The sequence below is a fragment of the Athene noctua genome, chromosome 8, assembly GCF_965140245.1.
Source record: "Athene noctua chromosome 8, bAthNoc1.hap1.1, whole genome shotgun sequence".
NCBI lineage: Eukaryota > Metazoa > Chordata > Aves > Strigiformes > Strigidae > Athene > Athene noctua.
This window is the reverse complement of record NC_134044.1, coordinates 7,393,552-7,402,650: the sequence shown is the minus strand read 5'-3', so window position 1 is coordinate 7,402,650 and position 9,099 is coordinate 7,393,552. Positions and strand designations below refer to the sequence as shown.

At 39.8% G+C, this 9,099-nt stretch overlaps 1 protein-coding gene across 1 annotated transcript in view; it reads left to right on the top strand.

The window, feature by feature from the left end:
• The first annotated feature begins 4,481 nt into the window (after positions 1-4,481).
• NMNAT3 (nicotinamide nucleotide adenylyltransferase 3) overlaps positions 4,482-9,099 on the top strand; it is a 44,801-nt gene continuing 40,183 nt past the window's right edge. Inside the window, exon 1 of the mRNA XM_074912737.1 lies at positions 4,482-4,515. The gene's annotated coding sequence lies outside the window, so the exon portion shown is untranslated. The remainder of the gene's footprint in view (positions 4,516-9,099) is intronic.

Sequence of the window (9,099 nt, the reverse complement as noted above, 5' to 3'; positions counted from 1 at the left end):
AAGGGGTACATTACTGTCATCTATCAGTATAGAAGCAAATGGGGTTTTTTCAATCCAATTTAATTCTTGGTAAACAGATGCAAAGTTTACACTGTTTTCTCACCACACCTTTTTTACTACTGAGGTTCCTGCTCTCGAGACTCCGCTGACTTGGCCCTCCCGGTGCCCTGCTCTGCTCACAGCAGTGCTCCTACGGCCTTTCCCTCGCGAGGCCACTGCCCCACGCGGCACAGGGACGTCTGTCCGGCCGCACCAACGCACAGAGATCCAGCAAGTGCCAGTACTGAACTGCACCACGAGACAAGTTTTAACTCTGCTGGTTTGCCTGTGTACCACAGTGGGGACATCAGCACTTTGCTGCACAGTAGCTTTGCTGTACAGAAACATGAAACTACCTGCATTTTTTGTCTTGGCCCAGTCTGAATTAGAACAGAGCCATACCAGGAAAACAGGAATGGTTTCCTTCTGATAACAGTATTACTCCCACTTCCAGCTTAGCAGAACTATTAAATCTCAAACTTTCAATGATGTAGAGGCTTTAAGTACTGGAAAGCTGACATCTGACAAAAATGATGCCGTGGTTTCCAGTACAGAATAAAATAAAATACATGCAGGTAAAATTCTGTAAGTTACAGAGGAAGAATACAGTAGGATGCTAACATCCATCAACAGATACCCCAAAGAGTTTAAGAATTAAAAGCAAGGTGCCAAATACTTTTATAAAATCCACTTGAAAGAAACATTGCCAAGTTTCTTACATTAAAAATTGATTTTTAAATGATCTTACAAAAATTCTCTAACTGTATATGTTATTGTTCTTACTTCCAGATACAACCCTGCACAATTTTTTGTCACTAAATTACCAAACGTAACCCTAATGCTGAGATTTTATCAACCAGTAATACCATTGTGCTGGAAAGGTAATATGGAATGTTATCTGAAACATTATGCAAACAAATTGAGCTATTTTAACTTCAATGAAATTCAAAATACAAGTAAGTAAAATCAATTACCAAAAGACAAAACAAATGGAAGACAATACCTACCAAAATATAATTGATATATACTCACAGAATTTTACAAATAATGGAGAATTAAGGAAAAAAACCCCACTAATAATGCATGGGTGACAGACTCTCTAACAAAAGAGAAAGAAAAAATGAACCAAATATCCCATTCTGTTCACCTGTGACAAAAAACTGCTTTGATCATCACAGAGTCTAAAACAAGCAAGAAATTTTTATTTGTCTGCCTTTCAGTGTATTTTATCTTCTAGATAAGTCTTCCTTGCAGCCAAGTTAAAAAGTTTTATGATTGTTACTTGAGACCTTTTAATTTGTTTTTTTTTTTTTTTCTTAGCTTTCAAATAAAGTTTTTTATTCTGCCCTGTCTCTACCTCTACTCATTTATCTTCTGCACCTTCAGAGGAACATAGCACACGGGAGCCTGCTTTGTTTTGTTTCTGCACTGCATTTTAGCCTTTTGATTTCTACCACTTGCCTCAGTAATAATGGATTTGCTAATGTTTGCCTTTAATTCTCATAGCAATCAAGTAACTGAATGATTTTCATTTGCAGGAAGTTAATATTTTCTTCTCCACCCGTATTTGTAATATTTGATTTAATGTTCAAACTAACCGTAACTGCAGCGTTTATGTAATCTAAAAATAAAAGCTTGTGTATTTACTTCATAGATTAAGCTGAGTGAATGATTGCTTCGTTGTCCAAGCCAAGACTTCAAGCTAATGCTTTCCAATTTCTGTTATGGAGGGTACAGGTTAATGAACACTTCTTTCATGTTTGTCTTCTCCACCTCCTCCCAAGAGAATTTTTCAGATCTGAACTACACATCAGTAAAGGCCAGATGCCAAGAACTGAAAGATGATGCTGACTTGCCGTGCTACCGTTTTGGCACATTTTACAATTACAAGGCCTAATTCTACAGCCTTGATGTGCATAACTTATGTAAGATGCAGGGAGCTGTGTGTCTCAAGAACCACAGCAAATGCCAAATTTTCATACAGCTACCGATTCATAGCATCTGGAACAACCTTGGCTTGGAATTTCATACTCATAATTTTATATCTTAACATGGGTATTCTAACTTATGTTTTACTTAATAGTAATAGAAGCGTAAAGAATAGTATTGTTGCTCTAAACTCCTACTGGAACTAGTCCAGAATTGAAACCCATGAAGATAAGACTACTGTGATAAAGAGCAGAGGCTAGTCCTGTGATTGCCATTCTCTTTAGGTAATTGTCAGAATGTTACATGATTTTGTAGTGGTAACTTTGTCTTAATTTAATTGCTGGAAGACAGGTTTTAATTAGTTCATCTTTCATAATCATCTAGGAACTTTCCATGGTCGTTTGTTCTCCCCTTTGTAGTGCAGCATCTCGGTGCTTCAGCTCTCGAACACTTTCTTGTCTGATACTCCTTTCTTCCCATATCATCACTGCACTTCAGGCACAATTTACAATTTTATCCACTTCAAGAGGGCTCATTGGAGAACAGTTTAGTATCAGACCTACTGCTCTGTTTGTTTACCATTAGCAAATTATTCTAGATACAACTCAGTTCAAAAAGCATTTTATTTATTAAAGTTTCTTAAAAACTCTAATTGGAAATTGAAAGCTTATGTTTAAAGGCAAAAAGCAACAAATGCTTATTACTACAACTATGATTCAGTTTACAACAAAAATGGTGAACAACAGAACCTCGGCTAGCATAGAACAGTTGCCCTGGAGATTACTGGAGCCACACCAATTTGTGCCAACTCCAATGCTAACTCTTAGTTTTCAAGCTTGATGCACAAGATTTAATCTCTTGTCTTCTTTTTTGTAAATGAAGCACATTTTTCCTTTTATAGGGAATCTTATTTATTCCCAGAGCACATAGCAATTTAAAATCTACAAAGAGGTTTTAATTCTAGCTACTCCTTTTCAGAATAAGCTTTATATGTTTAGTAAACCTGGTCAGCAAAAATAAATAATCCATTACACACTAGGATGTCAGCTTTGTAAAGTTTTCTGAAATTGACTTTTCTCGAAGGGAGTTGAGGGAATTATTGTTTCTGTAATGTCGTAGATCCCTGGTTAAGGAAGATTACTTACACATACACATCAGATAATTTCAAAACCGCCTATCTGGCTTTTCACCATTATCTAATCCCATAGAATTCTAAAGCCTGAGCACCTATAGTCTAGGCTGCTTATACGTAAGGAATTGTTAGTGTAGTCTTTTTGTCCAACATTTTTCTGTATTAAATGATGAAAAAAATCACTCCACCACTAACAACAGTATTTCCCTAACATCTTAAATTATAAATTGTATTCTAAAATACAACTTCATGGAAACAGGGTGGGACGAGAGAAGAGCAAGGAAATGTCATGGAGAAATACATAGCCACACAGAAGCAAACACAATTTCAGCATTGCCCACACTGCCACTTCTATCATCCTGAAGTATCAGCTCCAGGGATCATCTGCTTGTGTGAGAAATTTAGCATTAGGCAGACCCAAAATCACATTTATATATGCTTAAAAGCAAAAGTTATGATACGTTATATACTTACCTTTTTTTTTTTTTTTTTTTTTTTTTTATTATAGCTTGTGCTTGGTTTTGGAAGTTTAATTTATTATTTCAGAGTTACGCCTGAAAAGTATATATACACCCTGCTCCCAGTCACAAGCCAAAGACCTAGATGCTGGAATCATCCCTTGGCCAGCCTTCGGCAAGGCCAACCAAAGGTCTGAAGCACAGTTTTATCATTTGCATGTGCATTTCACACAGTAAAGGTTAAAAATACAACCCACGGTCCTTTTTTTTTTTTTTTTTTTTTTTTTTAACCACAATGTCAGACAAGAGGAATAGTTGTGCTTCCCTTTAACATTATAAAAACCAGGAGATTTAGGGTAGATTCTACAACTAACTGGTGACATTCTGACACATCTCAAGAAACTGATTTTTACATGCCTGAGAATTAAAGAGAATAAGCAAATCACTTAACTCTCTGGACTTCACTTTTTGCTAGAATGTACTTAACGTTTTATGACATTTGTGTATTTTGCAAAATGAGTTCAATAGCTGATGGAAACGAAGGTGACTCTACAAGGCTATTCATCAAAGCCGAGCTTAGTTACTCCGAGCCTCTGAGAGAGCCACCAGAGCTCACTCACCAACTCTCTTGGCGGCAAATGGCTCTCGCCACCCTGAAAGCGCGACCCTGCCGCCGCAGAGCCCGGCCTTAAGAACAGGAACAACAGCAGGAAGCCAAAACTTGGGAGTGTCACCTCCGGGCAAATAAAGGAGCTCAACCACCACCGACAAGAGGAGGGCGTCCGACAGCGCTCCCCAAAGGGTAAGTGGCGATGCCCCAGGCGCGGCGCCGGAGTGGTAAAGGGGGAGGCAGCGGCAGCAGCCGCCGCCGCGGCAGCGCCACCCCCGCCTGTCCTGCACGGCCGCGCCGGGCCCGGCACAGGCCGACCCGACCCGCCCCGGCGCCCCACGGCCGCGGTGAGGAAGGAGGGGGGGCGGGAAGGAGCGGCGGGGCCGCGCGTCCCTGCGGGGAGGCCGCCGGTAGCCGCCTGCGCTCGGGCCTCGCCCTCCGCCGGCAGCCGGGGCTCCCCGCAAGGGCCCGGGCCCGGGGCTGGCAGCGCCCCGCAGGGCGAGGGCCGGCCGCGGGCGGCTGTGCCTGGCCCGGGCACCCGGAGCAGGGGGCGAGCGGCCCCGGGGGCGGGGGTTTCCTCACGGCCCGGGGTGGAGCCGGGAGTTCGGTCAGGCTGAGGCAGTTTGTCCCCGGAGCGCTGTGCAAAGCCGTGCAGGCCGCTCAGCTCAGGGGCTGAAGTCGGGTGTACTCTCTACGTCAAATAGACGGTAAACCTATCTCCGGGACTGTAGAGATATATATTTAAAATTACGAATTAAAGCGGTTTTTTTTTTTTGCCCCCTCCAGAACACCTACTCAAGTGCCAGTGAGATTTAAAGAAAATGAGAGGATATATGGGGGGTTTATTGTTTTTTTTAATGCCTGGCTTTCACTGTGTAACTTACTCATGTCTCCTCTACTTCATTGTAAGAGTTTGTTTCCCCCCTTGTGCAGCAGCTGTTGTTTGGTTTTATAAATGATCCCTGATGTTTGTTTTCATTAAGCTCTGTAGCAATACAATATACCAGAGTAGTTCATTTTTCAGGCATTATTATTTGCTACTTAAGTCTAGTTACATTGTGTGATTCTAGCAGTAAATTAGCTTCATGCCTTTAACTTCAGAAATGCAAATTTTAGAATTTAGTGTAGCTATGATAAGCTAATTAGTGCTCCGATGATCTGAAAGACCTTTGAGAAGCCCAGAGTTGGGGGGGGGGGGGGGGGGGGGAACTAAGGACACAATAGGTGACAGTTCTGTCAAAGGGGAAGTTGAGCTATTTCAGGTCCTGCCTTTTAAAATAGCTTAATGAGACAAATGGGATTTCATTGCAGTGATGATTTCTAAAGTCTTAATTCATAAAATGTTTAAGTAGCTACTGCTGCATCTGGCATAGCCGCTTAAATTGACTGGGTGAAGCTGTTAACGCAGCTGTCTGCCCTGTCCTGCAGGGCACTATTGCCCTGAAGGAGGGCTGCCTGAATCTCAAGAGCCCGCTTCACAACTATATTTTTTTTGCCCATATTGTGGGTTTAGTGCAAGGCACCACTCAAAATGCTGTAGAAGCCCCACTGCCCACCAAAAATTAGAAGAAACTAAGAAATTAGCCATATAGGCTTACAAAGCATAATGGAGATCTTCAGAACTGTAAGAAATGCTATACTGTGTTGGACATTGCCTGTCCAGCCCAGCGATCGCTCTCAGGCAATGGAGAGAAGAGATGCAATTTAGGGAAGCTAACCTGGCCACTTGTTTCCCCTTGTATTCCCGGCCACAGCTCCTTTGCTAGGGACACTACATGCATGTATCCTCCTAGTGTATTCTTTTGGCATACAAAAAAAATTTTTTTGTTGCTTTCACTGACTGCTCCCTAGGTCTACTATCACAGAGAAAAGCTTTGCATTCACTTTATCTAATGCCTTCATCATTTTATAAAACCCAGCTGTAGCCTCCCCCAAGCTCCTCCCCTCCAAACCAAACAGTCCCAGACTTTTTGCCTCTCTTGAACAGTGGCAGCTCTGTTCACTTGACCATTTGAACTGCACTTTCTGAGCTGAGACGAGCACTGCTCACAGTAGTCAAAACATGGGCCTATCCATGTTTTCTGTAGTGCTAAAAAAACACCTTGTGTGGTGGGCTCAGTACTTTTCCTCATGATGCCCAGCATTTTGTTGGCTTTTTGGCTGCCACCAAAAAGCAGAGGAGGTGCAGTCAAAGTTTCTGAAGATGGTATAACCGTATGGTTATTAATGTTTATTTCCATTATTATAAGAACTTAAAAACATTTAGGATGATTGGAATGTGTTGTTGGAATGTGATTGTGACTGTAATTAGGTACTAATTTCAATGTAGTTGTTCCAGAATCTCACTTCTTTTTCCTTGGATAGATACAAATCCCCGTGCAGGTGAGATATTCTTAGAGCAAACAAAACATCTTGGACAATAGGCAGTGCACATGCATGTTTGTATCATTTCCTTGAATTGTTTGGTTGTAGAAGATGAAGCAAGTAGAATTCTAAGTCATTTAATTAAAATATAAAGATAACAAGCAATGTGAACTCTTGAGCCTAGGAGCCATTTACTTAAACTACTTCATTGCTATGCAAAATCCTCAGTGTTAATAAGCAAATTCATATACTAGTGTAAGAAATGCACAGAATGCTATTCATTTTGATGGCTAAAAAATTTAAATGCAAATAGCTTTCTCACTATCAAGTATGCAACACTTAGGGACACCAGGATGCTACTGAATTGGTGCAAGAGGGCACATGGTTTCAAACAGCAGCTTTATATATTCATTATTAACATCAGCTGTTGAGTTGGGTGTGTTGCTTCTGGCAGTAACTAATAGATGAAGTTTTAGAGGAAAATGAGAAGACCTATCATACACTTAAACTGAGCATTTCTATATAGTGCAGAAGAATTCCTTCTTGCTTCCTGGAAGTGGTCAGGTAAACCTTGAAGCATAGAAACGTAGCCTTCTTAGTCAAGTTTTTCATTTTGCCTTAATTCTTTTCTTTGATAGAAGACCTCTTCCATGTAGCTGTAGAGATAATGAGACATTCTTTCCTAGGTACACAAACAGTGTCAGGAGTTAGTTGCTCCTAACATAGTAGATAGCAAATAGTTATCCCTCTTTTGAAACAGAAAAGTAAGCAGTGGGATTATGGATGTTGATGTTTTAACTTTGGTTTTGCTGGATGTTCTGGAAATCCTGCATTACCCTGTGGTTGCTATATATGGTTATTTTGCATTTCAGTGTTCTTCTGTGTCCAGTAGTACTTTTAGGGGTTTCATTAGTTTGCTATCTTTTAAAACCAGCTGTATAAGAACAGATTTTAGTAACTGAAGATGCCTTCTTTACTGTATCGATATCTACTGTATGTCTGCAAACTGTATTTCTGTTTCTAAATTTGCCTTAGGTTCTGCTAAATGTATTTTGCTAATTGTAAAAAAATTGCAGGTGGTGTTGATGGGAAAATCACTCTAAATGGCTTCTCAAAAGGAACTCTTGAAGTCTTACTAAGAGTTTGTTTTGACAGACAAGTTGGTGATTTCACTAATCAGCAGTTTGCTTAAAAATAACCCCCCTAGATTTGAGTTCTGCATGTGTTCTCTTTTTCTGGAAATCTTTGTGGATAACTGACTCATAAATGCAAATAGAAGGATGACTATTGGTTACTCAGACAACTGTAGAAGGCAAAAAAGCTTATTCATTAGTGTGATAAGGACACAAGGAGCAGGAAAGGAGTTGACTGTTAGATGTTGAGAGATCACTAGGAATTATTGGATAAGTAATTATAAAGATCATACTGCAGTGAATACAAGAAGATGCCAGGAGCTGGTTGTATTCTCTTGACCTTGTTGAAATGCTACAAAAAGGTGCAGGGACTGCTGTTGTGTAATGCATGCTGAGATCCTGCACTGCCAGCAATCACTGAATGTGTGTAGTTTGCCAAGCTGGTCTTTTTTTACTTATATCCTGTCTAGTTCTGGGTTAGTATAGTATCATCAGCTTTGTAATCAGATGAAACTGCTACAGACCTATGTGTCTAAGCATTGCTGAATGTTTTAAAGGCAGTTAGTCTTTTTTACAAAATGGGGTTTATTCTGTGATTTTCCCAGAAAATACAGAGAAGGAATGTAAGAGTGTTCTGTTTGTCTTTATATTTTTACTGTTTAAAGACAACAGATAAATCTGACAATGTCAAAATGTTTAGTAAACGCACATATATATATGCATGTTAACAGGCTGGGAGTTTACTGTTGATGTGCATTAATGGTGGTTTTTGAGTTTCATGTTGCTGAGCTGTTGATTATTTTGTAGGATGAAGGTCCAGATTAAGACTATTAAGGAAAAGGTATTTTACAGAATATTATCATGGAAGCATCTCTCTGTCCCACTGTGCAATTCTAGTTATAAACCTGCAAAAACTCATAGGCTTAAAAAATTGTTGTCATTGACTTGAATTCACTGATGCCGTTTTGTGTGTGATGAGAATTTTTTAAGGTTGTGCTAATGAATTACTCTGTTCACATTTTTTGCACTTGAAAATCATTTAAGGTGATACTATGTTCATTATTAACTGGAAATTAAATTTAACATGTATTTCAGACTGTGAGTCCTGTGGTCCTTTAATTATTTTTATTTTTCATGTTTTGTCCATGTACGCTTCTTGTGGTGAATTTTTTTTGTTGTTTAGTGCCTTTTGGCTGTGGTTTCTTTTTAGCAAGGAAGCAGAAACAGTGGGGAATGGAAATTAAAGCCAGAGAACTAGTTTTTATTTAGAAGAAAAAAAAACATTAAAAGGACAAAAGTGTAAATCATGTTTAAGCTGATTTCAGAGATGTAAATAATGAAGAGGTCTTGTTGGCTTTTCTGTGAGCAGGGATTTCCCCACTGATATATCCTGAAATAAAGAAATGGCCAGAGTAAAGTATCATACTGTGGTTT